Raw genomic sequence first — 21,118 nt, 5'->3', positions numbered from 1 at the left:
TAACCATGTTCCAAACATGGAACAAGCTCCAATCTTCACCTGCAACTAACAACACTATAAGAGGGACTGAGCAAAGCGGTAACATAGCCAAACAATGGTTTGCTAGGACAAGGTGGTTAGAGGCTTGGTTTAACAATATGGGAGGCATGATAAGCAAGTGGTAGGTATCGCAGCATAGGCGTAGCAAAAGAGCGAGCATCTAGCAAGCAAAGATAGAAGTGATTTCGAGGGTATGGTCATCTTGCCTGAAATCCCGCAAGGAAGAAGAACGAGTCCATGAAGAAGACAAACGGACGTAGTCGAACGGATCCTCACAAACACGACGTTATCGGAACCAACCGAAGAAGCAACACCGGAAAGAAGCACACAACATAGTAAACAGACAACACATGGATATGGCATGATGCACAACCAAGTATGATGCATGTCCGGTTTAATGATACATGGCATGGCAAAGTGCAGCAAACAACACTACAACTTAAGTGGAGCTCAATATGCAACGGAGTTGCATATTGAAGAAAATACCACATGACTTATTTAGTTCTCTCTCGGTTATGTACCCAACAATATTAAATGTTATTAAGCATGGCAAGAGGTGAAGCATAAAAGAAACTATCTAACTAAGCAATTTAAATGAGGCCGGAAGCAACGAAGAGCAATTCCGGTAAAACCCCGTATGCATATTTTGATTTGCTACTGTTCTGCCCTAAACACAATTTTAGAGTTGTTAAACATGCAAAAAGTTGCCACCATGTTGAACTAGGCATTTTTTTCTACCCCATTTACATATAAAGTTTATTAAATATGGAGCTACGGTTATTTAGTTATGAAATAAATCATTTTAGCAAGTTATTTGAGCAAAGTTAAACAAACAGCATTTTAAACATTTTGAACATGGATGGAAATGACATATTATGAAACTACACAAAATTCTAAGCAACTTTCATATATATAAATCATTTTAATCCGGTGCGTAGATGATGAGTTAGTATAAGCTTGAAACTGGAGGGTTTTTCTGCAAATCTACCAAACCCTGGTTAATTAGCAAATTAGGTCGCGGAAAAAAAACAGGCGCTCGGGCCGAAACTGCTGGGCGCTGGGGCGCTCACCATGGGCCAAAACGGGTCGTTGGAGGGGAAATAGCCCACGCGGGCTAGAGGCGTGGAGCAGGCCGGCGTGGGAAGGCGGCCCAAGGCCTGTCTTGGAGGTAGATCGGGCGCGTGTGGTCGAGTGCGCACGACCGTTGACTCGAGCGGCAACTGCAGTTCGTCGGGGACGAACGGGACGGCGGCGCGGCGTGAAGCAGAACGGCGGCGAGCAGGCGATGGAGGCGGCAGCGGGTCTCGGCGCGGCAACGGCGAACTGTGGTCGCCGGGATCCGAGGCAGCAGGTCGAGGCATCGACGGATCCGAGCGGTTCCAGGCGCAGGGAAAACTTGGCACCGGTCAACGCAGGGGAACGGCAGCGCTCGTCTTCGAAAACAGGGAGGCAGGGGCGCGGCGGCATGGCTGGACGACGGCAAGGCGAAGGCGTGGGCCACGAGCACGAAGAGGAAGCAGGGAAGTGATGCGGCGGTGCTTGCAGGGAGGCAGCGGCGAGGAGAAGGACTCCGGCGAGGAGAAGGACTCCGGCGAGAGGCCGACATGGCTGCAGTCCCTGCAGGCGGCGGGGTGCAGGGGTGCTCGTCTCCCTTGCGGGCTCAAGGAAGAAGCAGAGGACGTAGCGGGAAGAAGGGGTCGAGCTCCTCTGTCCAGCGCAGGAACAAGAGGGCCGACACTGACGGGGACCCAGGGCGGCGTGGCTGAACCGAGGCACGGGCACGGGTCCTAGGGCAGAGGCCACGTCCGGCAGATCCCTGGTGGCGACGCGCGGCTTGGGGCTTGCGGCGGAGCTCCTGTGGCACTTCATGGCGATGGATCGAAGAAAAGGTTCCTGAGAGAGAGAGAGAGGAGATGTGAGACGAGAGAGAAAGAGAGGCAAGAGGGGAAAGGAGCAGGGCTGTCGGGACTCATCTCCGGCGAGGGTCGGGCGGCTGGATGGATCTCAGAGGAGCTAGGGTTGGCTCGATGGAGGATTCGAGGGAGTGTGGGTGGCGACTGGAGATTGGGCAGTGCGGATCCCCAAGAAGATAGTGGCGGCTGTGGACACGGAATGGGTGGGACAAGATCCCTAATTTCTAGGGTTGCCACTATTTATATTACAAAGGACTAGGATAGAGGCTATCTCGTCCCTCCGATCACAATCGGACGATCGCGAATAAAATAGCTAGGGAGTCCAAATAAGAAAACGATGACGTTTTGTAGACGTTTGGGGATGATCCGGACACAATGGTGACGACTGCTCGGGTCGGGTCCGGGACAACTTTCGGGCGCGCGCACGAGGGCCGCGGGCTGACGAGAGAGGTAGGTTGGACCTGGCGGTAGGTCATGGGCTGTGTAGACGGTCTTGAGCTGAGAGAATAGAAGAGAGGGAGGCCCGGCGACTGTTTCCGGAGACCGAAAACGTCCGACGTTAGACCGGCTATACTGCCGCTATAGTTTAACGGTTGGGCTATCAAATGAACTCCGTATGCGATGAAACTTGACAGGCGGTCTATCTACACTATAATAAGACCGCACGCCAACTTTCAACTCATTCTGAGAACATTTTCCGGCCACTTATAAAATAATATTTGGGACGTTCCGCGGGCGCGTGCAAGTGTGGTCGGGCTCAGAACGGACAACGGAAAGAACGAGGAGACCGGGACGGATGCAAGTTTTGAAAACATGATAATGCAATGCACATGATGACATGATGAAATGCAACACACAAGCAAATGACATGGCAACGACAGTGAATAACTGGACGACACCTGGCACATCAGTGTCGGGGCGTTACAACACTCCACCACTAGGAGTGGATCTCGTCCCGAGATCTAGAATGGCACCGGAGGGACAACGGAAGAGAAAGAGAAGAGGTAAAACTAAGTTGCTTCTTTGACAAACGAGTGAAACCACGAACCTTGAAGAGGTTAAGCTATTTCGAGAAAATAATACAACGGAGATGAACGAAGTTGAAAACACTCCGTTAGAAAAAGAGGGATAAGGAAGAACAACTTCGGGCAGCACTCCGATTGAAAAGAGATGCAAGACTTTATAAGATGAAAAGAACTAGAAGAGAAGACACAACACTCCGGTTAGATGGATAAGCACAGGAAAGAACATGATCTTTGATGAAACGAGATGATGGTTGAAGGAAGCAATAGCACAATGCCTCTGGAATGAAAGAATAGAAGTTGGATCGTCGGAACAAGAACGGAGAAGAAAATGGCAACTCCTACCACAAAAGAGCTAGAAAAGGCATACTTAGGAGAATGGTCGAACGGAGTTGTTGGAAAACCAATAACGAAAAGAATAAGCATGTTATGGTCTTATGGGATACATCTCCAATTATGAGGTGACAACCTGCCACTCACGGGAAAAAGAATTGGATTGGTATGACCAAGGAGACGAGAACGTATTTCACCGGGAGGATAAAGAAGAACTTGGGTCCTTTATAAGCACCATAAATAGCAAGAATCCTTAGGGAAGGTTTTAGGTGAAATATAACCAAGATAACTCCAATGAAGAGATTGATGGATTTAAAATACCTCATTCTAAACAATGTGTGAATCATGAAGCATGAACTCAAATTATCAAGAATGACGTAAAACAACCTCCAATGATACGGTAGAAAGAAATGCACTCCGGATTGCAAGATGAAGAAATACTTGAGTTCTTCTAAAAAGAATCTCGATGAACACTTCGAGAAGGAATTAAATCCTTGATGAATCACCATGTCGAGCCTTCGTGAAAACTCCGGTAAAAAGAATGATCAAATGAAAGGAAAGAGAGGTCGGAAAACACAAGGTGAAACCTTGTAATGATTTAGATGGATCTCCGTGGTGATATAATTGCGAGAGGTAGGAACTCTGGTAAAAATAGAAGATGAAACAATTGAGATCTAGAATTTGATGAGCCTCCAGAATAGGGAATTGAATTCGCTCGATGAAATAAGAATAAGAATTACATTATGCTTATCCTTCACCAATTTATATTGATGACAAGCAACGGATTTGGCATACTACTTATTCTCGTAGAAAATATTAAGAGAGATATAGCGCCAACTTGAGAAGGTATTGATGGAACCACTGGTGGAATCGAAACAACGAATGAATTGATATGATAACGAAAGAAGAGGAATCTTGCATGAACCACTGCAAGAATTGGAGATGAACGAAATAAAGGGATGAATCACCGGGTAAGAATTGACAAATGAACGACGATACATGAGAGAATTTAGATCCATGAGAACGAAGGGATCACGACCTGATTAGAGATCACTTGAATGATGCACCGGTAAGATTTGGAGAGCGAGAGCTGAAAGCTGAAATGAATAATATTTGAAAAGATGGCCTTCGGAGGAAAGAAATGGAAAAACAACTCATGAAATGCTCCGGATGGGTGGAAAGAATTTTCACAATCGAAAACAATTATGAGAGGATGACATGAAGCTAGAGCCACGAATCTTTGAAGAGAATGGAGCAAAATTAAGGAGAAACTCTTCTTCGATCTTCAAAATCCGAGAAAAACGACGGGAAACACCACCCAATTGTTGAGATACTCCGGGATGAAAAATGGAAAGGTTGAACCAACGATGAAAAGAATTTGAAAGATCTTGGAGAAAGACATTTGACTGATGATTCATTCTTATGTCAAACTTTAGAAAAGAATTTGAGAAGCTCCAGGAGAATTAGAAGAGTCAGGTAAGATCCTGGGAAAAGACCTGTGGGATTAGGGCCCACTCAAAAGAAACACCGTTGATGATTTAAAAGAGAGAATGCACCAGTTGAATTAAATGGCTAGAATGAGGTAACATCCTCGAAAGATCTTGAATGAATGTAGAGTGGAAACACAAATCTTCGGGATATCTTGAGCACTCCGGAACAATTGAATAGCGAGAAATGAATGAATATGTGGAGCACCGGCAAGAGAAGGTATTAGAAACGAGGGAAAAGGGATATGATCAACACCAAAGCTTGAATTTGGTTCCACCGGAGAAGAAAATGAGCGAAGAGTGACGAACTTGAAGCTTCGTTAGAATCTTCATGAGAATCACCGGATAAGAACATTGACAGAAAAGAAATGGAGAGACTTCACAAGAATATAAAGGATACTTGATGAAGAAATCTGAGTCCTAGAAGAAACAAAGGGAGGGAGGGTGGGAAAACAAAGGCAACTTGGGGACGGATGAAACAAACACCATTGAGAAGAACTGATACTTGATCTTGCGGATGTTGCAATGATCGGATCCACTTGAAGAGAAACACATCGGTGAAAAGGATTGACAAAACGATCTCGATTATCAAGAAAGATTAGTATTCACATCGGAGTATGAGAACACCGCTTCGGGAAGGTATGGAATCAACATTTGACATTGAAGCAACTCGAATACCACAACTCAAAACAAAACAAAGGATTGGCTTGCAAAATAAGCTGGAACAAACATATGATAGAGATTTCATCCGAAGTTTTCGTGGTCGGGCCTACATGGGCTCGATCGTACAGCACCATCATGTACAAGGCAGTGCACATGACATACGAAGCGTCCCCGAGTCGGCATAGCCAAGGACTCTTTAAGACACAACGAGACCACTGTAAAATCAACCGTGGATAGGCGGACCACTAGACGTCGAACCCCAATTTATATCGTACATCTGTCAGAAAGATATCCTAAGAGCTACTTGAATTCCCACTTACAAACTCCCGAAATTTTCCTGGTTATGCAATCAGGTGTTGGGGATACAGGGGAAGCATAATATCTCACCCAAAACTAGCAAATCCTACATCCAACTGTATCCGTCCTTCAACACATAACCAAGAAACCTTCGGAAATCGTCTACCTCAACCTTCGAAAAGCATCCGTTATACGAGTTATGGCAACACTCCCGAACTCCCGCCCCAGTACTGGGTGGCGTCGAGGTTATCTCACCAACAACTGCATAAAAGAGATTTTCGATGTCGGCGAAACTATCTCAGGTATTCCAGAACTGCAACGACAAAATTCTGACGACAACACCTCGGAGCTCAACTCCCCGGGACACTGCCACAACCCCTAAATGACAGGAGGCACCAAGAACAATGTTCTCGTCACAAATCGATCGAAACGATTCCAAGATACCCGCGTGATCCTAAAAAAAATTCAGTGAAATTTGAGAAGAGAAGAGTCAAAACTCTACGTCAGGATGCCTTACCAGAGCGATGAAGGGACTGGGGATTAAAAAGAATTCCTAACTCTCCGATATATAATATCTAAATGACTCAAATCATTTTTTCTAGACTCAACTCGTCAGCTAATTCGATCAAGCAGTGGGGCTCCTAAGGTCGGGGAAAGCTCTGATTACCAACTTGTAACGCCCTCGATGCAGCTATATCTCCCACGTGTCGAAGCACGACTTAGAGGCATAACCGCATTGAAAGCAATGTCGCAAGTGAGGTAATCTTCACACAACCCATGTAATACATAAGGGAAAGAGATACATAGTTGGCTTACAATCGCCACTTCACACAATTACATGAATGAAGCATTACATCAACCAGTTACAATCAAGGTCCGACTACGGAACCCAAAATAAAATAAGACTACACCAAATGCTACACAGATCCCCGATCGACCCCAACTGGGCTCCACTACTACTGATCAACTAGAACGAAACAACACAAAGGACAAGATCTTCATCGAGATCCTCCTTGAGCTTGGTTGCGTCATCTGCACGGTCTCATCGGCACCTGCAAGCTGGTTTTGGAAGTATCTGTGAGTCACGGGGACTCAGCAATCTCACACCCTCGCAATCAAGACTATTTATGCTTATGGGTAAGGTAAAAGGTATGAGGCGGAGCTGCAGCAAGCGACTAGCATATATGGTGGCTAACCTATTCGCAAAAGAGAGCGAGAAGAGAAGGCAAAAGCGCGGTCGAACAACTATGATCAAGAAGTGATCCTAGAACAACCTACCTTAAGCATTACTCCAACACCGTGTTCACTTCCCGGACTCCGCCGAGAAGAGACCATCACGGTTACACATGCGGTTGATGTATTTTAACTAAGGTCAACTTCAGGTTTTCTGCAAACAGAAATTAACAAATTCCCATCTGCCCATAACCGCGGGCACGGCATTCGAAAGTTCAAATCCCTGCAGGGGAGTCCCAACTTAGCCCATCACAAGCTCTCACGGTCAACGCAGGATATACCTTCTCCCGAGACATTCCGATCAGACTCGGTATCCCGGTTCTACAAGACAACTTCGACAAGGTAAAACAAATCCAGCAACACCGCCCGAATGTGCCGACAAATCCCGATAGGGGCTGCACGTATCTCGTTCTCAAGGCACACTCAGATGAGACATCCTATGAGTAAAACCAAACCTCAAGTTGCCCCGAGGTGGCCGCGCAGTCTGCTTGGTCGGACCAACACTCAGAGGAGCACTGGCCCATGGGGGTTTAAATAAAGATGACCCTTGAGTCTGCGAAACCCAAGGGAAAAAGAGGCTAGGTGGCGAATGGTAAAACCAAAGTTGGGCATTGCTGGAAGAGTTTTATTGAAGGCGAACTGTCAAGGGGTTCCCATTATTACCCAACCGCGTAAGGAACGCAAAATCCGGGAACATAACACCGATATGACGGAAACTAGGGCGGCAAGTGTGGAACAAAACACCAGGCAAAAGGCCGAGCCTTCCACCCTTTACCAAGTATATAGATGCATTAATTAAATAAGAGATATTGTGATATCCCAACAAAATAACCATGTTCCAAACATGGAACAAGCTCCAATCTTCACCTGCAACTAACAACACTATAAGAGGGACTGAGCAAAGCGGTAACATAGCCAAACAATGGTTTGCTAGGACAAGGTGGTTAGAGGCTTGGTTTTAGGCAATCTGGGAGGCATGAAAAGCAAGTGGTAGGTATCATAGCACAGGCATAGCAAAAGAGCGAGCATCTAGCAAGCAAAGAAAGAAGTGATTTCGAGGGTATGATCATCTTGCCTGAAATCCCGCAAGGAAGAAGAACGAGTCCATGAAGAAGACAAACGGACGTAGTTGAACGGATCCTCACAAACACGACTTTTTCGGAACCAACCTGAAGAAGCAACACCGGAAAGAAGCACACAACATAGTAAACAAACAACACATGGACTTGTGGGACGTGGATGTACTGTCCGACACCGAAGGCCACATGTATCTCACACCGACGATACTTGCAATTTAGGGTTTCCTCTACCGCTCGGCGACCCTCGACGACCCTCGTTCCCGATAAAAAAAAGAGGAAGAAGAAGAAAAAAAGAGGAGAAGAAAGAATAGAGGAGAAGAACTCCTCTATTCTTTCTTCTACTCTTTTTTTCTTCTTCCTCTTCTTTTTTTATCCTCTTCTTCCTCTCATGTTCGACCCCCCTCGTGTTGAAGTTATCGGGAGGGGGTATATCGATCCCCCACATGTCGAAGTTATCGGGAGGGGGTATATCGACCCCACCCCACGTGTTGAAGTTATCAGGAGTTTATATCGACACGACATATGTACATGCGGGAAAATAATATTATCGGGGAGGGGGTATATATATCGACCCCCCCTCGTGTTGAAGTTATCGGGAGTTTATATCGACACGACATACGTACATGGGAAAATAATATTATCGGGGAGGGGGTATATCGACCCCCCTCATGTTGAAGTTATCGGGAGGGGGTATATTGACCCCCCCTCGTGTTGAAGTTATCGGGAGGGGGTATACTCGACCCCCCCCCCACGTGTCGAAGAAAAAAAAGAAGAAGAAAAAGAGGAGAAGAAGAAAGGAATAGAGGAGAAAAGAGAAAATAGAATATATATTCTATTTTTCTCTTCTTCTCCTCTTCTTTTTCTTCCTTTTTCTTCTTCTTATTTATTTCTCCTCGTCTTCCTCTCCCCCTTACTTCTCCTTTCTTCCTCTTATTATTTCCTTTTTCCTCTCATTCTTTTTCTTCTTCTTCCTTCTTAAAAATACATGAAGTAGTATTGCTTGTTTTTTTAAATAATGTTCAAATAGAAATTTTAGAAAAAAGTAAAGGTTTTGCCTAATTCATTGTTCATATGAATATGCAAACATTTGCATATTTACAATAATCAATATCACCAAAAAAATCTATGAACAGAAGAAATACTATTTTTCTGTTAATCTATCTTTTGCATACATATACACACATACATATACTAGACATATACATATAATCAGGAAAAAACATATATGAATTTGCAAAAAAAATTAAAAACAGGGGGGAAGAGTGGCGGCGACGGCGTCGGGGCGGCGCGGGGTGGCGACGGCGTCTGGGCGGCGCGGGACGGCGTCGGAGGCAGGGGCGACGACGGCGACGGCGAGGCGCAGAGGGGCAGCCTGGCGGCGTCGGGCGGGGAAGACGAACTGAATGGAAATTTTCACAAGTGCTAGTTATATAGCAAATGCATTGGTCACGGTTTGTGGCACAAACCGTGACCAATGCCCCCCTTTAGTCCCGGTTGGTGCCACCAACCGGGACCAAAGGTTGTGTGCTAGAACTGGCGCAGTGCGGTGGGATGTTTAGTCCCACCTCGCTAGCCGAGAGGGGCTTGGAGTGGTTTATAAGCTCTGCCGAGCCGACCACTTCGAGCTCCTCTCTACTGCAGGCTTACGGGCCTAAATCCACTGTCTGTGCCTGTGGGCCTACTGGGTCTCTTGCGGGCCTGAATCCTGGCCCATGGTAGGGTTTCTAGTCGTATTCAGGCCGTGGGGGCTCAGTAGGAGGCACTTTTTTGTTTTTTTGTTTTCTTTACTTATTGTTGCTATTTTTAATATTTTTTCCCAGTTTTTTTGTTTTGTTTTCTGCATTATTTATTTTCTTTTCTTTTTTGCTTTATTTTTTAATTATTTTTGCTTTTAGTTTTAGAAAAATTATGAACTTTCTGTTAGTGCCATTAGTTTTCAAATTTGAAAACACTTTTTTAGTTTTTTAGTTTTCTTTGTTGCTTTATTTATTTTATTTTGTTTCTACCTACAACAAAATACTTATTGTTGCTATTTTTTCTAGTTTTTTTGTTTTGTTTTCTGCATTATTTATTTTCTTTTGTTTTTTGCTTTTAGTTTTAGAAAACTTATAAACTTTCTGTTAGTGCCATTAGTTTTCAAATTTGAAAACACTTTTTTAGTTTTCAAGTTCCCATATGTCCACTATGTAACCATAATATGCGTCCTTTCCGCTCTCGGTTGCTGCATCAAAGCGGACACTTCTGTTTTGGTTGGTGCTCTTTTGATCTTGGGCGATCGTGTAAAATGTATTCCCATTTATCTCGTATCCTTTGTAAGTCAATACAGTCAAAGATGGTCCCCTGGACAACAAGTACAACTCATCACAAACAGTGTTGTCACCTCTGAGACGTGTTTCCAACCAACTGCTGAAAGTCCTGATGTGTTCACATGTAATCCAATCGTTGCACTGCTCCGGGTGTTTGGAGCGCAGACTGTTCTTGTGTTCATCGACATACGGGGTCACCAAGGTAGAGTTCTGTAGAACTGTGTAGTGTGCTTGAGACCAAGAATATCCATCCCTGCATATTATTGAGTCACTTCCAAGAGTGCCTTTTCCAGTCAGTCTCCCCTCATACCGTGATTTAGGGAGACCTATCTTCTTAAGGCCAGGAATGAAGTCAACACAAAACCCGATAACATCCTCTGTTTGATGGCCCATGGAGATGCTTCCTTCTGGCCTAGCGCGGTTACGGACATATTTCTTTAGGACTCCCATGAACCTCTCAAAAGGGAACATATTGTGTAGAAATATGGGCCCAGGATGACAATCTCGTCGACTAGATGAACTAGGACGTGCGTCATGATATTGAAGAAGGATGCTGGGAACACCAGCTCGAAACTGACAAGACATTGCGCCACATCACTCCTTAGCCTTGGTACGATTTCTGGATCGATCACCTTCTGAGAGATTGCATTGAGGAATGCACATAGTTCACAATGGCTAATCGGACGTTTTCCGGTAGAAGCCCCCTCAATGCAACCGGAAGCAGTTGCATCATAATCACGTGGCAGTCATGAGACTTTAGATTCTAAAACTTTTTCTCTAGCATATTTATTATTCCCTTTATATTTGACGAGAAGCCAGTCGTGACCTTCATACTGAGCAGGCATTCAAAGAAGATTTATTTCTCTTCTTTCGTAAGAGCATAGCTGGCAGGACCTTTATACTGCTTCGGAGGCATGCCATCTTTTTCGTGCAAACATTGCAGGTCCTCCTGTGCCTCAGGTGTATCTTTTGTCTTCCCATACACGCCCAAGAAGCCTAGCAGGTTCACGCAAAGGTTCTTCGTCACGTGCATCACGTCGATTGAAGAGCGGACCTCTAGGTCTTTCTAGTAGGGTAGGTCCCATAATATAGATTTCTTCTTCCACATGGGTGCGTGTCCCTCAGCGTCATTCGGAACAGCTAGTCCGCCGGGACCCTTTCCAAAGATTACGTGTAAATCATTGACCATAGCAAGTACGTGATCACCGGTACGCATGGCGGGCTTCTTCTGGTGATCTGCCTCGCCTTTGAAATGCTTGCCTTTCTTTCGACATTGATGGTTGGTCGGAAGAAATCGACGATGGCCCAGGTACACATTCTTCCTGCATTTGTCCAGGTATATACTTTCGGTGTCATCTAAACAGTGCATGCATGCGTGGTATCCTTTGTTTGTCTATCCTGAAAGGTTACTGAGAGTGGGCCAATCATTGATGGTCATGAACAGCAACGCATTTAGGTTAAATTCCTCCTGTCTGTGCTCATCCCATGTACGTACACCGTTTCCATTCCACAGCTGTAAAAGTTCTTCAACTAATGGCCTTAGGTACACATCAATGTCATTGCCGGGTTGCTTAGGGCCTTGGATGAGAACTGGCATCATAATGAACTTCCGCTTCATGCACATCCAAGGAGGAAGGTTATACATACATAGAGTCATGGGCCAGGTGCTGTGATTGCTGCTCTGCTCCCCGAAAGGATTAATGCCATCCACGCTTAAAGCAAACCATACATTCCTTGGGTCCTTTGCAAACTCATCCCGGTACTTTCTCTCGATTTTTCTCCACTACGACCCGTCAGTGGGTGCTCTCAACTTCCCATCTTTCTTTCGGTTCTCACTGTGCCATCGCATCAACTTGGCATGCTCTTCGCTTCTGAATAGACGTTTCAACCGTGGTATTATAGGAGCATACCACATCACCTTCGTAGGAACCCTCTTCCTGGGGGGCTCGCCGTCAACATCACCAGGGTCATCTCGTCTGATCTTATACCGCAATGCACCGCATACCGGGCATGCGTTCAGATCCTTGTATGCACCGCGGTAGAGGAAGCAGTCATTAGGGCATGCATGTATCTTCTCCACCTCCAATCCTAGAGGGCATACGACCTTCTTTGCTGCGTATGTACTGTCGGGCAATTCGTTATCCTTTGGAAGCTTCTTCTTCAATATTTTCAGTAGCTTCTCAAATCCTTTGTCAGCCATAGCATTCTCTGCCTTCCACTGCAGCAATTCCAGTACGGTACCGAGCATTGTGTTACCATCTTCGCAATTGGGGTACAACCCTTTTTTGTGATCCTCTAACATGTGATCGAACTTCAGCTTCTCCTTTTGACTTTCGCATTGCGTCCTTGCATCGACAATGACCCGGCGGAGATCATCACCATTGGGCACATCGTCTGGTTCCTCTTGATCTTCAGCAGCTTCACCCATTGCAGCATCATTGGGCACATCATCTGGTTCCTCTTGATCTTCACCAGCTCCCCCCGTTGCAGCATCACCGTATTCAGGGGGCACATAGTTGTCATTGTACTCTTCTTCTTCACCGTCTTCCATCATAACCCCTATTTCTCCGTGCCTTGTCCAAACATTATAGTGTGGCATGAAACCCTTGTAAAGCAAGTGGGAGTGAAGGATTTTCCGGTTAGAGTAAGACCTCGTATTCCCACATTCAGTGCATGGACAACACATAAAACCATTCTTCTTGTTTGCCTCAGCCGCATCGAGAAACTCATGCACGCCCTTAATGTACTCGCAGGTGTGTCTGTCACCGTACATCCATTGCCAGTTCATCTGCGTGCATTATATATAATTAAGTGTCCAAATTAATAGAAGTTCATCATCACATTAAAACCAAAGTTCATACATAGTTCCCATCTAACAACATATAGCTCTCCAGAGCATCTAATTAATTAAACCATACATTGAAACTATGTAAAACATTTCAATGCGAAAACAAATGCGATCATAATCGCAACCAAGGTAACAATTGATCCAATGGCATAATGATACCAAGCCTCGGTATGAATGGCATATTTTCTAATCTTTCTAATCTTCAAGCACATTGCATCCATCTTGATCTTGTGATCATCGATGACATCCGCAACATGCAACTCCAATATCATCTTCTCCTCCTCAATTTTTTTTTATTTTTTCCTTCAACAAATTGTTTTCTTCTTCAACTAAATTTAACCTCTCGACAATAGGGTCGGTTGGCATTTTCGATTCACATACATCCTACATAAATAAAATCTATGTCACGTTGCAATAGGGTCGGTTGGCATTTCCGATTCACATACATCCTACATAAATAAATCTATGTCACGTTGGTCGGCATAATTTTCATAAACAATAAATGAACCAATAGTTATAAATATAATATATATACCACATCCGAATCCTAGACAGGACGAGGGCCGACGGGGGCGGATACCAAAACCATCGCACTATATAAGATGCAATAATAAAAGTAAGAAAATAATACAAGTATCTATGTAAACATACAAGTAAGAATATTTTTCTTTTCAGTAAGAAGATAAGAACAAGAGGCTCACCATGGTGGTGCCGGCGATGAGCTCGGCGCGGGTGATCGACGGCGGTGAAGACGGGGACGGGGCGTGACGGACCGCTAAACCTAGACAAATTTTGTGGAAAATGGAGCTTGGAGGTCGAGCTTGGAGAGGAGAAAGCTTAAGTAGTGTGGCTCGGGCATTCCATCGAACACCTTGTGTGCATAGGAGGTGAGCTAGAGCACCACCAAGCCATCTCCCCCTCGGCCTAGAAAAAAATAGAGTAGTGTGCTCTGCTCTTATGCGAGGGGGTATATATAGGCACCTCATTGGTCCCGGTTCGTGCCAACAACCGGGACCAAAAGGTCCAGATGAACCGGGACAAATGGCCCACGTGGCCCGGCCGGCCCCCTGGGCTCACGAACCGGGTCCAATGCCCCCATTGGTCCCGGTTCTGGACTGAATCGGGACTAATGGGATGACCCGACCTGGACCAAAGCCCTCGTTTCTACTAGTGATAGCTACTAGGCCAGTTTGAAGATGGCACCATTCGAAGCCCTGTATGAACGAAGGTGCAGAACACCAGTAATGTGGGATGAAGTTGGAGACCGTCAGTTGTTTGGACCAGATTTGATTAACGAGTCCAAAGAAAAGGGTAAACTTATTCGGGATAGACTGAAGGTAGCTCAGTCCAGACAGAAGAGTTATGCAGACTCAAAATGCAAGGAGGTAGTCTATGAAATCGGAGACACATCATATCTGCGAGTGTCACCTCTGCGAGGAGTTAAACATGTGGGAGTTAAGGGAAAGTTAGCCCCGAGATTTGTAGGACCGTACCGTGTTTTGGAACGCATGGGAGAGGTTTCCTGCAAGTTGGAATTACCTGAAGGATTGTCAGGAGTACATGATATGTTTCACATTTCCTAGTTGAAGAAGTGCCATGCAGAGATGGCCAAAATCCCTCTAAGAGATACGGTGCCCCTGGAAGCAATTCAGTTGGATAGTGATTTGACATATGAGGAAAAACCAGTCAAGATTCTCGAGTTTGCCAGCCGAGTTACCCGCAGCAAGGTTATTAAGTTTTGCAAAGTCCAGTGGAGCCACCATATCGAGGATGAAGCCACCTGGGAGTGAGAGGATGATCTACGCAAAGACCACCCACACCTATTTTCTAGCCAACCCGAATCTCAAGGACGAGATTCATCTTAAGGGGGTAGTTTTGTAACATCCCAAATTTTCAATTTGGAATGTTATACATAGGTCATTCATGCATATCATATTTTATCGCATTTCGTTTCGCGATCCTCAAAATTCTAAGCAACTCAAGGACCCACGGAGAGAGTTGGGAATTTCGTTATTTTCATATTTGAGGTTTCTCAAATTTTGAAAAGAGGATCATTTTGGTTTTAATTAATTTTTCCCTTCGAAAATATTTCTTATTAAAATATATGAGAGGAGATAATATGACTTCTTCAAAATAAAGGGAATATTGGATGAAAATATTAAAATCAAATAAGTTAAAAAAAAACTGTGTTTTTCAAAATTGTATTAGAGGTCTAAATAAATGTTCAGTTTGTCCGCAATATTATTAGAGGGCCGTGAAAATTATTTCAGGATTTTTGGAGTCCGTTTAGTATTTCTTTTATTTGTTTTCCGCGTTAGGATTTATATTTTTTAAAAAGTAACCGACCTAACCGGGTCGTCTCCGGCTAGGACACTGCACCCGGCCGGCCCTTATAAGCCGAGGCCGCGGCGCCCCGAGGCCCACCTCATGCCCCCGCCCGAAACCCTAGCGCACAGCCCGCCCGATCCGCCTTGTCGCGCCGACGCCACCTCCCCTTGCCGCGCCGCCTCACCGCTGCCGCCCCGCCGTCGTCGCCCCACCGCCAAGGTAGCCGCTGCCACCGGTTTTCGCGAGAAAACCGTTCGGTTTTTTTGAAACCCTGGATTGGTTTTTTTCGGTTTTTCTTCGGTTTAGTTAAATAGCGGATGTTCGTCCGTACGTTCGTTTTAACGAACACCGTTCATCCGTTAGCTGCAGACAGCGAACGTTTGTTCATTAGCCTGTTCCTCAGTTTTCTTTTTCCTGGGTTTTTCCGTGATTATTTTCGATTGCGATTTCTGCCCTAATCTTCGTTCAAGTATATCTTTTCGCTCGTTTATCCGAATCAGGTGAAACAAGCGCCCAGATCTTTGTCTCAAGGCCCTCTTTCCATTTAACCAACTTGAACAAGATTTTGGTACTGTAAAGTTTGACTTTAGTCCAGATTAGTATTCGGATCTTGTTTCTTTCGCAGTTTGAGTTTCGTTGCTCCATTTGATTTGATTCTTTTTGCAAACCGGAGTTCTTTAGTTGAAATTTCTAGTTAGATCTTCTTATTTGAGTTTTACCCCTGCATCTTTGCTTGAGTGCTTATGTATGCTATTGTTTGTTTGTGATAGAATACCCGGAGTGCGAAGCGTGCTACTACGAGTCTTTAGGTTTTTTGGATCATCGGCAAGGCAAGTAACACTTTGATCATACCCCTTTATGACCCGGGTTTTATGCATTAGTTTCAATCCTCACACATTGCATCAGTAGGATCTCTTAACATGTGGGTTTGGGAAGTAGATAATGAGGTAGAACCTATTGCCCTTTTATTATCAAACCTAGGAGTTACTTCTACGTTATGCTTATATTGCTATGCTATGCTCATAGACGTGGATTGGATTTGAGTGTATCCATGACAGGTGTGAGTTGGTAATTAATGGTTCAACTTAAGGTGGCAACTTTAATACACATCTGGGTGGATTGCTTGTGGGCACCTGGAGAATCCAGTGTTATCCTAGGATATCCCGGAGTACCCGTGTGATCATCCTACGGTCCGCTACCCAGGCTCGAAGGGATCATAAGATTATTCAAGCTAGAAACTTCCGTGTGTAGCCACAAGCCATTATGGGCTCTGGCATAGTTGAGTATGTTGTGTGACCTCTTCAAGTGGTAGACTAGCAGATGTAAGGGATGTAGGTTTGTACTGTCTACCTAGGGTTAGAGTTAATGCTTCTGAAAGACTGTGTCTCGGTCATCCGTTTCTCAAACACCATGTAGTGCGAGAAATCCAACGGAGGAGATTGAGTCTTGTGGGGAAAACTACGCAAACCTCTGCAGAGTGTATAAACTACATGGTTAGCTGTGTCCCCGGTTATGGACATCTTGAGTATCTAGTACTTGAATTATTGATTTGATCCCATCACTCTAATTAATGTGTTGGGATGTTAATGACTACTTTAATTGGGATTGAGTGGGAGGAACCTTCTCAATGTTGTTTCAACTACCATGATAGTTAAATAAAATATATTCCTTTGTTGTAGGAAAAAATTGGCTTTTCGCAAAACAATATAACCGTAGAGCCTCCACCAGCCATATATGCATGTAGTGATAGCATTTATCTGTTCATTGCTCTCTTGTGTTATATTGCTAGCATATTCCATGTGCTGACCCGTTTTGGGCTACAACATATCATGTTGCATACTTTTCAGATGACGAGTAATATGTCTTAGGTCGTTTGTCATGCACTCAGCTATGCCGTTGGAGTTGATGGACTCGCTTTATCTTCCAAGCCTCCCGTTGTTATCTTATTTAGATGGCCTTAAGCCATATTTATTGTAATAAGTTCTCTTTTGAGACCTTCAATGTAATAAGTGTGTTATTGCTACTCTGTTATAAATCCTTCGAGTACTGTGTGTGTCAGCATTACCGATCCAGGGATGACACTGAAACACAGAGACTTGACCTTTTGAGGTCGGGTCGCTACAATGAATCATCTCACCTTATCGAGATTAACTTTCCACGTCCTTATTTTGTTCTTACACGTACTCAACTAATTTTGCTTAAATTTATGCATTTGTTCTTCTAACTGTTCCATGCTTCAATAGCAGGAAATGTTGCTATTTCATTTCCATGGCGATTACTCCATTAGCCTATTTAGTACTAGAACATTTATAGTTATTTTTACACTTGCTGGTATGAACTACTTGGCTATAGTTTGTAGAACTTATAAACTGAGGTGCAGAAGATTGATTCACAACAAGCGCCTCACATAATACACATGTATCTCAAATGGCAATATGTACATAACCTTTCATGTCATCTCCATTTCAAATCCCTGTTCTTAATTTGTTTATATACATTAGACTTATGTAAATTCTGTGAGATTACTTAAGTCATATCACTGTATTTAGTTTAAAAAATTGATACATTGCTATCTTTACAACCATATGAACAAATTTGTTCTATTTATGTATTCTCATGCGCGTAGGACTAAGAGTTCCTGCAGCAATGCACAGGGTATCATCTAGTTGCATCATTGACCAATGCTATGTTTGTCAACCTTCAATAAATTTTACCACTTATACTTTTCCCTATGTGGTGTCATTACTTACGATAAGATTAGCATATGATCTTTTTCATTATTTTCTCTTATTTTGATTGAAACATAAAATTAAAGAAGCAAAAACTCAAACTAAACTTTATTATATAACTCTCACTCAATTACATGATAGATAGATCATGAAACTAACACTCGAAAATAGATCATGCTAAATTTTTATTTAACTACATAAAGAAATAACTAAGGATCAAATTATAAATAGGTAAAGGTATTAAAAGTGATGGTGATACGATACCTGGGCCTCTCCCCAAGCTTGGCACAAGCAAAGGGGAGTGCCCATACCCATGTACTCAAGTCTCCTTTGGTGGGGAAGATGATGGTGGTGGTGATGACGAGGTAGTAGCGAGCTTGTCCTCCAAAATATGCATGAGTGCTTCTCTTAAAATTTGGATCTCTCGTAGGGCTCGATGAAGCAACTCAGTGTTCCTATTCACTTCAGCCATTATATGTTTATTCTCCGGTCCCCACATGTCTATTCCTGCATCACTTTCTCTTGGACGGGATATGTCCCAATTGGATGGTAGGTACATATGAGGAGTATTCTTGAGCCCACAATTTTTAATTAAATTGTGAAAATTGTTTTGATGTAACTTGTGCAAAGGCCTCCTCGAAGAGAGTCCTTCTTGAGTTTTAGAGATTTCTTGGTCATTTGCTGATCTCATGGCTTAATGGGGGTTTCAAAGAGTGGAGATGCCTACTAACGTGCCCCTCCCGAAGGCCGGAGGGTGAACTCCAAGTGAGGTCCCTTCGTCTTCATCCATGGCAACCTCTTCAATTCCCTCTCCGTCTAGCTCCTCCTGTAGCAACCAAGCATCACCGCATTGTTGGAGGAGGGGAAGACATGATTCCTGGCTCGATGGATCTAACAGAAAACAACACGAAAAAAGAACAAATTTCTTCATGATACGGATGTCAAATCGTTTAGGGGTATATATAATGATTTGTTTATCTTGAGAAACAAGCAAACGGAAGGAAAACGGAGTCAGGAAGGTGCCCGAGGGTGGCACAACCCACCAGGGCGTGCCAGGAAGGGCAGACGCGCCCTGGTGTATCGTGCCCACCTCGGTTGCCATCCTGGTTGTGTCTTATTTTCCTAATTTTTCTAATATTCCAGAACTTACAAAAAATATTTTTGCAGATTTTTTGGAATCCGTTTTCTTACCGTATCACATACGTCCTCTTTTTCAGAGTTTTGGAGTGTTCTGGAAGGTTTCTTTTATGTGTTCCTTTGGTGTCATGGTTTGGATAATATTGGTTTCAACATTAACAGGCGTACCTAAGATATAGTGCTTAGTTCTTTGCCCATTGACCACCTTTGGATTAGTGCCTTCGGCAATATTGATCTTAATGGCTCCAGAACAATAAACCTCTTCGATAATATAAGGTCCTTCCCATTTGGACAGAAGTTTCCTTGCAAAGAATCTAAAATGAGAGTTGTATAGAAGTTTCCTTCCCATTTGTACAGAAGAACATATCTCCAACTTTGAACTCCCACTTTTGGATTCTTTTGTCATGCCATCTTTTAACTTTTTCTTTAAATAGTTTGGCATTTTCATAAGCTTGGGTTCTCCATTCATTTAGTGAGCTAATATCAAATAACCTCTTTTCACCGTAAAGTTTGAAATCATAATTGTGTTCTTTAATTGCCTAATATGCTTTATGTTCTAACTCAAGAGGCAAATGACAAGCTTTTTCCATGAACCGTTTTATAAGGAGACATACCTATAGAATTTTTATAAGCTGTTCTATCGGCCCAAAGTGCATCATCCAGTTTCTTAGACCAATTCTTTCGAGGCCTATTGATAGCTTTTTTGTAATATTAATTTTATTTCTGTATTGCTAAGTTCAACTTGACCACTATATTGAGGGTGATAGGGTGATGCAATTCTGTGGTTAACATCATATTTAGCAAGCATTTTACGGAGAACACCATGAATAAAATGTGAACCACCATCAGTCATTAAATATCTAGGGACTCCAAACCTTGGGAAAATAACTTCTTTAAGCATTTTAATGGAAGTGTTATGATCCACACTACTAGTTGGACTATCTTCTACCCACTTAGTAACGTAATCAACAACAACCAAAATATGAGTATACCCATTAGAGGAAGGAAAAGGTCCCATATAATCAAAACCCCAAACATCAAATAGTTCAACAACAACTGAACAATTCATAGGCATTTCCTGACGCTTACCGATATTACTTGCTCTCTGGCATTCATCACAAGACAAGACAAATTTACATGCATCCTTGAAAAGAGTAGGCCAATAAAAAACAGATTGTAGTACCTTATGGGCAGTTCTATCTCCCACATGATGTCCTCCATAAGCTTCGGAGGACATTTCTGTAGGATTTGTTCCTATTAATGCTCAGGTACACAACGTCTAATAATACCATCTGCTCCTTCTTTATAAAGATGCGGGTCATCCCAAAAGTAATGCCTTAAATCGTAGAAGAATTTTTTTCTTTTGTTGGTATGTGAAACTAGGTGGTATAAATTTAGCAACAATATAATTAGCATAGTCAGCATACCAAGGAGTATTATGAGAAACATTTATTGCAGCTAGTTGTTCAATAGGAAAACTATCATCAATAGGTAGTGGGTCATCAAGGATATTTTCTAACCTAGACAAGTTATCAGCTACGTGGTTCTCATCTCCTTTCCTATCAGTGATACGTAAATCAAATTCTTTTAGCAAGAGAACCCACCTAATGAGTCTAGGTTTAGCATCTTTCTTTTCCATAAGATATTTTATAACAACATGATCAATGTGAATAATTACTCTGGAATCAATAATGTAAGATCTGA

The sequence above is a fragment of the Triticum urartu genome, chromosome 3, assembly GCF_003073215.2.
Source record: "Triticum urartu cultivar G1812 chromosome 3, Tu2.1, whole genome shotgun sequence".
NCBI lineage: Eukaryota > Viridiplantae > Streptophyta > Magnoliopsida > Poales > Poaceae > Triticum > Triticum urartu.
This window is presented reverse-complemented; position numbering follows the sequence as displayed.